Source organism: Pinus tabuliformis, chromosome 7 (genome assembly GCF_031772625.1).
Source record: "Pinus tabuliformis cultivar Carrire ecotype Pingquan chromosome 7, CPIR1, whole genome shotgun sequence".
NCBI classification, from domain to species: domain Eukaryota; kingdom Viridiplantae; phylum Streptophyta; class Pinopsida; order Pinales; family Pinaceae; genus Pinus; species Pinus tabuliformis.
This window is the reverse complement of record NC_142293.1, coordinates 686,756,786-686,767,045: the sequence shown is the minus strand read 5'-3', so window position 1 is coordinate 686,767,045 and position 10,260 is coordinate 686,756,786.

The window sequence follows — 10,260 nt, the reverse complement described above, 5'->3', positions numbered from 1 at the left end:
ATCAAAATAAGTCATTTTTGATTTGAAATTAATAGTAATTTCTAACATCATTATTATTACTCTATTCCTTTTGTTTGTTATGTAATGTGAATCCTTATATGACTCACACCCTTAATCTTTGGTTTGACTAGCCATGACCGAGGGATATCTAAGTTCTCAATATCTCTCGAGGGTACCTGACCTATGCTACAAAACCCTTTAACATGGATGGATTTTTTCCCAAGAAATTTCAAACTGGTAATATTTTCACCATGGAGTGCCTTAACAAAACACTATGTCACTACCTATTATATGCCCTATAAACTTATTGTTACTTTATTTTTAATGTTATGAAATAATATATTAACATATTCTATAATATACAATATTAAAACAATAATAAAATGTAAATCTTCACATGAATCTTATTATATTACTTTTACGTTTATAGTATCCATAAATTGTTTGTCCATGATTTTTTTCTTTAAACAAAATTAACCATAAACATAAATATAATTTTCAAAATTTAGAATTATTCTTAGTATAATGATATATTTCGTAGTTTCATATTAACTTGATTAATACTCTACAATCACACATTGGTGAACAATGAAATGTAATAATAAACATGTACGGTGAATCATGGCTACATCCGACATGTTCAGGGTTAAAATTCCAATATGAGGAAGAAAGAAGAAGGGAAAAAAAGAACCAAAGTGATTAAATACGGTGTGACTATTGTATTGGTACAAAAAAAATTGCATGCCATGGATCTGGAAGAAAATCTGTACAAACATGAACAAACATGAGACTCGCAGAAACCTCAAAGACAAAATATTGGGATCATTGATTATTCTATTGATGTGAAGGAATGTTGGGATCATTTTGAATTACTTTGAATTGGTTAGGTGGGCATATCTATACATTGGGGAAGTGATGTATGCTTAAACAATTTATCCATTGAGGAAGTGGTACAATTAAGGAAAAAAAAAAGAATATATATATATATGTATTCTTTATTTTTCCTTAATTGTACCACTTCCTCAATGGATAAATTGTTTAAGCATACATCACTTCCCCAATGTATAGATATGCCCACCTAACCAATTCAAAGTAATTCAAAACGATCCCTATATATATATATATATATATATATATATATATAAGTTTGTGTGGGGCTTACTTCTCATTAGTTAATAGGTTCAAATCTTATGGGGAGGGGTTTTGAGATCTGGGTCTGGTTAAGAACTTGTAGTACCTCTAAAAGTATTTAATATGGCTTCTAACACCTAGGGAGTACACCTCTCTCCCTCCCTCTCCCTCTTCCCTCTCATTGTTCCTCTCCCTCTCCCTCTGCCTCTCCCTCTGCCTTTCTCTCTCTCTCCCATGCTCCCTCTCTCTCCCTACCCCCTCCTCTCTATACCTCCCCCTCGTCCTCGTCTCTCTCTGTCTCTTTGTCTCTTCACCTAACTCCCTCTCCCTCGGTCTCCCTCTCTTTTCCCCTCTCACCTCCCTCCCTTGTTCCCTCCTCCCTCTCTCTCTCTCTCTCTCTCTCTCTCTCTCTCTCTCTCTCTAACCCCCTCTCTCTCTCTCTATCACTCTTGCTCCCTCTCCCTCACCCTCTTTCCCTCCCTCTCGGTCTTCCCTCTCACTGTTCCTATCCCTCTCCTATTCCTCTCTCTCTCACCCACTCTCCCTCGCCAACACGTCCCCCCTCCCGCCTCTTGCTCCTTCCTCCCATCTTTCTCTCTCTCTCTCTCGGATCTCCCTCCATATATTCCCCCCTCCCCGACGTTTGTCTATCTGCGTGTGTGACCCCCCCTCTCTCCTCCTCCCTCCCTTTTCCCATCACCCCATCTCTCTCTAAATAATAACAAAATACAATTCACATAGGTAAAATAAAACATCCCTCTCTCTCTCTCAAAACAAAAGATAATAAAAAATAAAACATCTCTCTGGCTCTCTCCCTCACTAATAAAAAAATATATAATAATTTTTTCACATAGGTAAAATAAAGCATGTCTCCCTCTCACTAATAAAAAGATAGAATCATTTTTTCACATAGGTAAAATAAAACATGTATCTCTCTCACTAATAACAAAATACAATAATTTTTTCACATAGGTAAAATAAAACATTTCTGTCTCATAACAAAGTATAATAATTTTTTCACATAAGTAAAATAAAGAATCTCTCTTAGTAAAATATAATAATTTTTTCACATAGATAAAATAAAATATCTCTCTAGACAAAATATAATAATTGTTTCACATAAGTAAAATAAAACATTTAATCCCATATTTGAGAGTATAATAGTCTCTCTCAAATATAATAATTTTTCACATAGGTAAAACAAAATAATGGATCTTTTCTGGAAGATCCATTGTTTTATTTTACCTATTTGGAAAAATTATTATACTTGAGAAAAAGGATACAATGTTTTATTTCATCTATGTGAAAAAGTATTGGCTTTAAGAAATAAAGCCTCTTGTACTTTCGATCACTAGATGTAATGAAAAATTTATTATATTTTGTTAAAAGAAATGTTTTATTTTATCTATACTTGAGAGACTATACTCTCTATCGTAGGATCCGACGTTTTGTTTAACAAAAAACTAACAGAAAAACCAGAGACATAAATCTGTGTTTTATTTTAACTATGTGAAAAATTATTATATTTGATATAGTGTAATATGCCCTTGCATGCGTTCGTCCAATGAAATATAACCGCAACAGTGTGATGACGGTGTAACAACCAACTGAATACAATCCACCTACCTAGCTGAGCTTACACGCTCCCAACCAATAGAATATTAGCAAAACGAGAGATTAGGGTAACTGCATCTTGAAACGGTTTTTTTAAGAGACGACGGATTAGGTTTAGGAAGAAAGAACAGAGCTTCACTCTTTTCTTTTAATGTTTTATATAGTTATTTTTGACGTTGCATATCGTTACATGTTCTGGATTCTAATTGAAGTTAATTGTTATATGGTCTGGATTCCAATTGAGACAAGTTAATTGTTGGCCTCTATTCGGTGTAAGAATCATCTACACCGAATCATCTATATTTCCGTCTACGTATTACTTCATATTTACCAGATTTGTGTTTGTAGAGGTGGGAAGATTTCGACCAAACCATCATGGATTCATTCGCAACATATTTTTTAGGAGCGGGTGGCAGCAGAGTTGTGGTGCTCTGTATGTCCATGACTCTCACCAGCTAAGTTCACCCCACTTCCATGCCCGATTTGATAGAGAAGAGGTCGAACCTCAAGATGAATGTAGGAAGAGAAAAGAGAAAATGTCTTAAGAGTATGACCACTGCCCTGATTCCTTAATTCGACGAGAATGATTGAGCTCGATAACGGGAAAACTAAGTGTAAGAGGCAAAATATGTTTTGTGAAGCCCAGATTCTAAGTATATCGATATCTAAAGCAACAACACCGCAATCAAGCATGTATTGAGAAGTAACAACACCAAAAAGTTCCAAGTAAATCGATATTTAAAGCAGCAACACCACAATCAAGCAGGTATTGAGAAATAACTATAAGGTACCTTAAAGCTGCTTGGTCCATAGTGGTGCTCAATCTGTGGTTTGTCCATTCTATATGAGCAGTAAAGACGCTGAAATAATTCAGAAAAACCAAAAATCCAGAAATAATTGGTAAAGTCGTAAGTCGTAATACTAAAATGAAAGAGATTAAAGATTTGATAAATCAAATGAAAACAATATCTGCCTCACCTCATCCATCCATAGAGAAGTGACATGGAGATTGCAGTCGCCGCTTTCATTCAGCTATAGAATTTCTTGGAATTTTCCCTTTTCTTTTGGAAGCTGAATATGAGAAAAACAAAAAATGCAGAAATAATCAATAAATTACCATTACTAAAACTAAAGAGATTTAGAGATTTAATAAATGAAATGAAAATGAGAAAAACAAAAAATGCAGAAATAATCAATAAATTGCCATTACTAAAACTAAAGAGATTAGAGATTTAATAAATCAAATGAAAACAAGCTCTGCCTCACCTCATCCATCGAGAAGAAGTATGGAGATTGCGTTGACCAATTTGGTTGTACATAAGTATGGAGATTGCGTTGACCAATTTGGTTGTACATGCTTGAGGATCTTTTCATTCTCTGCTTCATTTTTTGTGGCTCTCAAACATAATTTCACACAAAAGGAAGGAAATCCGCATCTTCATACAACAATGATCCAATGCATCTGGAGAAAAGAGGACATTCTATGAAAAAAAAATATTATAAAAAAAATATTATATTTTAATTATCAATTTATTGTAAAGAAAATATCTAAAAAAAATGATTAATAAAATTTGTATTTATAAAATAATTAATAATTTTTTTATAATTTAAATATCATTAGTCAAAATATGTTATCTTTTTTATAATTTAGTTATAATTATTTAAAATATAAAAAAATAACATAAAACCAAAGGTATTTATGAATCTTACTAGTTGTACTTATAAGATATTCAAATTTTAAATTTAAGGCTAAAAATTATTGGTATAATCTTTATTTTATTTGAAATTTAAATTTTAACTATTTTTTATTATAACTTTCTACAAGTTTAAATAATTTAAAAGTGAAATATTATTTCAGAGGTATAATTTTTTAAAATTAAATTGATATCAAATTACACAATATTAAAATAATTTTTCTAATATAACATTAAAATCTTTTTTCTATGGTTCTAGATTGTAAACTATTAAATAAAATTTTAAGTGAAATAGAAAAACCATAAGCTAATTGAATCCATCAATTGTACATGAAAATATCAATAGTTCTTAGTCTGATGGCTCAAGCGCTTTGGCAAAGGCTTAGTTATAATGGGTGGGAGGTCTAGTGATCGACCTCACTACTCCTTCTCTGGCGCACATTACTCAACAAAAAAATTTCCCACGGGGTTTTGGATTGACGCTGAATGGGTGCACTGTTAAGGCACTCCTTGCGATAGGTCACTAGTTCAAATCCCCTGTGGGTGCTTACCTACCAAAAAAAAATATCAATAGTGCCTGAGTAGAAATACTAGACTTGGTTTGTTATAGAACCGTTACTCAATGCTAACGAGTTCTTCCATCCCCAATAGGATGCAATTTAAGGAAAATTTAGTCAAGTAGATATATTTTCATTTTCATTTTAATATTTTAATTGTTATTATACTCGAATATATTCTCAATTTTATTTAAAAAGTTTAGTAGAAATAATCAATTAAAGAATTATTTAGTATTTATATCATTATTATAGTCATAATTGGATAGAAATAAGGAAGCAAATTGTTAAAAGATTATTCTATATGTCTTCTCTCAACCTTCTGGAGTAAACATCAAATTCATTACTTCTTGTTTTTCTTCCCTAACTCAAGAAGTACAAGAGAACTTAAGAGTCTCACTTAGTAATGATCAACATCCTCATATAGCTAGTTTGGTTTATAGGCTATAGGAGTCATCAAGTCTAGAAATTGTCCAAACACCTTAACCTAGAAAGTTACATAGCATCAATGAAATCCACATTTAATAAGATAATCAAATATTCCAACACTATGTTGTTTTCTCCAATAAAAATGAGGACAAGGTTAATAAATATATGCCATCTAACAAAATCATACATTTAATCTAGTTAATTGGGTTACAATGTGTCTAACCCATATTTCCCATGGGAGCATAGACTTTATGAACTTCACGCTTCCTTTTAGGATAAAATCAAGCAAATGGGAATAACAAATTCTAATCTCTAGAGGTAAAAAAAGGTAGTAAGTTGCGAAAAAAAATATAATGATCTACGTCCAAAAATTCTATTGTTTGTTACTCATACTCCCCAAATAGGAACCTCATTTTACAAGCTTCTTCATCATTCTTGGAACAAAATAATCCCTTGTAACATTCTTAATTTAATGGGGGAAGAGACAAGGATTAAGGATATGGGAGAACAAATGAGGAGGCACTCACTAATAGTGCATCTTATTGTATGATCAGGTTTAGTACTCCATAATATTGTCTTCCATTTCAAGAGAAAATAGAGGAGGACATTTTGTCTCTTAAACCTCTTTGATTTAAGAGCAATTATCATCGCATGTATAATTGTTCCTACCCTGGGAAAAAAATACCATTATGCTAATCAGAAGCACATGGTGGAAGTATCATTATATCGCCTTCATTTCCCATGAATATCTCCCTATTTCTCCACAAAATGGAAAAGGATCTTGTGAAGGAGTTCTAGACCATGTCAAGATCTAGCTTCTTAGCAGTTTTATAAGACATCTTTTCTCTACAAGGATACATCCCATAGATGTAAATATGAAGAACACACATTTTCCCTATTTGAAGCAACAATGAACACATACATGATGTTAGGTGTAAATATTTCCCATGTAGTTGGATTTGAAACTTATAAAGTTGATGACTTGAAGCTTTTAATATGGAAATATATTGTAAAATTTAATATAATATGGGAAAGATAAAAACAAATCATGAGTTTAATTCAACGATCATGAAATAAACAAATTATATAATTTGGTAAATTAAAAAGGAATATTTCTTCTATAAATTTACCTTGGTATTAGAAAAAGATGGCAAACAGGTTGGTGGTAAGAAATATGAAGCACAAGACCATGAGAAACAACATATCAACTAACTCCATGGTTGTTGTAGTCTCACTAGTGCACATCAAATACATTTTTGTTTAAATATATGCATGTATATTTTTCTACCACATGGGGAAAATAAATAATGGAAAAATTTAAACAAAATGTTAAATATTTAGTATGCCTAGTCACAAATATCATTATGTCACAAATGCACTAAAATTCCTTATGAGTAGTCCACCACTATGCCCTGTTTTCATAAATAAAAATAAGGTTATACTAGTATATTTTAAACAACATCGAAAATAAATTTTTCATAAGATTATACCTAGACATTGCATGCATTTTGACATGGATGTATAACTCAATAAAGAGGTATAAATGAAGTGGCAATAACTATGACAAATGAAATGGTGATCACATCCAATTATGGAAGGACATAATCCCAATTGTCAACTTAGAAGGAACCAACGCCGACATGGAAACTCTCTTAACTAGTTGAAGGCCAGTGGCACTGAGAAAATTGTTGATATATTCCTCTGGAACAGAGATGGGGTCTCAACTGGCTGGCTGCACCTGGACATCCTGCCAAATCTCGAACCCGATCAGCCAATTTTGTTCAATATTTTGAAAGGATATGCTCAAGTCGCCACTGCCAAGTTGGATCGACAAATTTGGACAGGATGCAAGAGCAATATGTACTTAGCCAAAGATGGGTATACTATGCTGTTAAAAGATTCCACACATTTTTCGCCAAGCCGACTTTGGAAGAACATATGGAACTCGTCCACAGAAAAGTATTGACTGCAGAAAACTTAAAGAAAAGGAACATTTATGGGCCTTCACATCGTGACTTATGTGAACAAGCAGAAGAGCATATTCCACATCTTTTTAGAAAATTCTTTTATGCTTTAGAAGTCTGGAAACATTCTTTGTATGCACTGGTATGCTTGATATGCACTAGGATGCATAAATTAAGATTGAACACCAAATCCTCCGATCAGAATATAAGACATTCTAATCATTTCGAAACAATCATAGCATTATTTAGTATGTTTACTTGCTTTTTCTCCTCGAAAGGTTCACGAATTCTCCTCGAAAGGTTCACGAAAATAAATTTTTGAATTTGGTTAACAGCTCTTCCAATGAGTTACATTTACAAAATTTCCATTCTTTATTGATTTGTATACTTGCTATTGCTATTCAAGATATACGTGGAGGTTTTCCATAATCATAAAATTTCCAAAACAGATAAAGTGTTTATGAGTTGCATAGGGTTTTAAATTTTAATCTTTATCTAAATGGTATCTATAAGTTTTAAGCATAACTCGTTTCATTCTTTTCTTTAAAGACCTTACCTAAGATCAGGACCTCGAGGGATCGGAATAAGGGGCATAGACCTGAGCTTACTGATGCTAAAGCGCATTTCAGGACCTGCCAGCCGGGAAAGTGAAGGTAATCTCTATTTGATTAAGAAACTTTACAAACCAATTTTAAAAATTTTAATTTTAATTTTATTTTTAAATTGGAGATTATTATTCATAAGTTATAAGTCAATTTTTTAAAAAATAACTCTATATATATAGATATATATATTATTTTTATAATAAAATTAAAAAATATATTTCAAGAACTCATAAAACCAAACAAACAAAAAGACAGGAAAAAGGGGAGCGTTGTCAACGTATATCCGGTTTTTCCGGCGTTTTAACTTTATGTGGCCTTCTTTTTCGACTTTTTCCTCTTTTAATAACGTTCAAGTTTTATATAAATATACGAATAATTATTCAAAATATTTTATCAATCTTTTTATAATTTAATTATAATTATTTAAAATATTAAAAAAATAAAATAAAATAAAAATAATTCGTTTATTATTTATATTTATAAAAATAAGGATCAGGATCGAGATGTAAAGGTGATAGGCATCTAATAGGGATTTGTCTGCACCTAGTATTTTTTTACATTTGTTAAAAATTATTGTTATAATTTTTATTTTATTTGAAATTTAAATTTTAACCATTTTTTTTATTATGATTTTTTATATTTTTTAAATAATTTAAAGGTGAAGTATTTTTTAGGGGTATAATTCTTTTAAATTAAATTGATATTAAATTACACAGTATTAATTTTTTTTTCCATAGTAACATTAAAATCTTTTTGCCATGGATAGTTAAATTGTAAATCACAACAAATAAAATTTCTAGGTGAAATAGAGAAATCATAAATTAATTGAATCTATCAATTAAACATGAAAATAACAATAGTGCTTGGAATTGATATATTGATTAGAGGTATAGATTTAGTTTGTTATAGAAAGGTTACCCAGTGTTAGCCCATTCTTCCACCCCCAGCATGGTCCAATTTAAGGAAAAATTAACCAAATTAATATATTTTCGTTTTCATTTTAATCTTTTAATTGTTATTTTACTAAATTATATTTTTATTTTTATTCAATTTTTAATTCATTTTTAAAAAATTTAATAAAAATAATCAATTAAATAATTATTTAGTATTTATATCATTATTAAAATTATAATTTAATAGAAAAAGAAAACAAATTGTTAAAACATTATTATATATTTCTTATATTTGTTCCGTCAACCGTGTGGAATAAACATCAACTTCCCTCCCCCACTACTCACTGCCTCTCTTCCTTTCCCTCCCTCTTCCTTCCCCCCTCCTGCCCCCCTCTCTCTATCCTTATCTCCCTCTCCTCTCTCACCCTCCCTCCAACCCTCCCTCCGTCTCTCTCCTCTCCCCCCTTGCCTCCCTCTCTTCGTCTCTCTCCCCCTCCCTCTCTGCATAATCCCCACCATTCGCTCCCTCTGTTCCTCTCTGTCCCTCCTCCTTCACCACTTCCCCACCTCTCTCTCCCTCTCCCCTGACCCACCCTGCCTCCCTCCTCTCTCCTTCTCCCTCCTCATTAATCACTCCCTCTCTTCCTCTCCCTCCCTCGTCCTCCCCCCTCCTCTCCTACTGTCTAAATCCTTCTCTCACTCTCCTCTCACCCCTGCCTCCCTCCCTCCATCTATCTCCTCCTCCCTCTCTTCATCCCCCCAACACTAACGCCCACTCTTCCTCTTTGTCCCTCCTCCATCCCCACCACCACCACCCCTCTCTCTCCCTATCCCCCCACCTACCGCCTACCCCCTATGCCTCCCTCTTCTCTCCTTCTCCCTCCCTCCCTCCATCTCCCCCTCTCTTCCCCTCCCTTCATCCCTCCCTCCATCTCTCTCCTCCTCTCTCTCTCCCATCCTCCATCTCTCTCCTCCTCTCTCTCTCCCTTCCTACATCTCTCTCCTCTCTCGTACTCTCTCCCTCCCTTCTTGTTGCCCTCCACCCCCCTTCGTCTCTTCCTCTCTATCCCTCCTCCTTCGTCGCCGCCACCCCCCTCACTCTCCCTCTCACTCCACCCCCTTGGCCTCCCTCCTCTCTCTCTCCTCTCTCCCCTTGCCTCCCTCTCTGCATACCCCCCACCACGCGCTCCCTCTCTTCCTCTCTGTCCCTCCTCCTTCACCGCCTCTCCCCCCTCTCTCCCCCACTCCCTCTCTGCATACCCCCCACCACTCGCTCCCTCTGTTCCTCTCTATCCCTCCTCCCTCACTGCTTCCCTCCCTGTCTCTCCCTCTCCCCTCACCCACTTGACCCCCCTCCTCTCTCCTTCTCCCTCCCC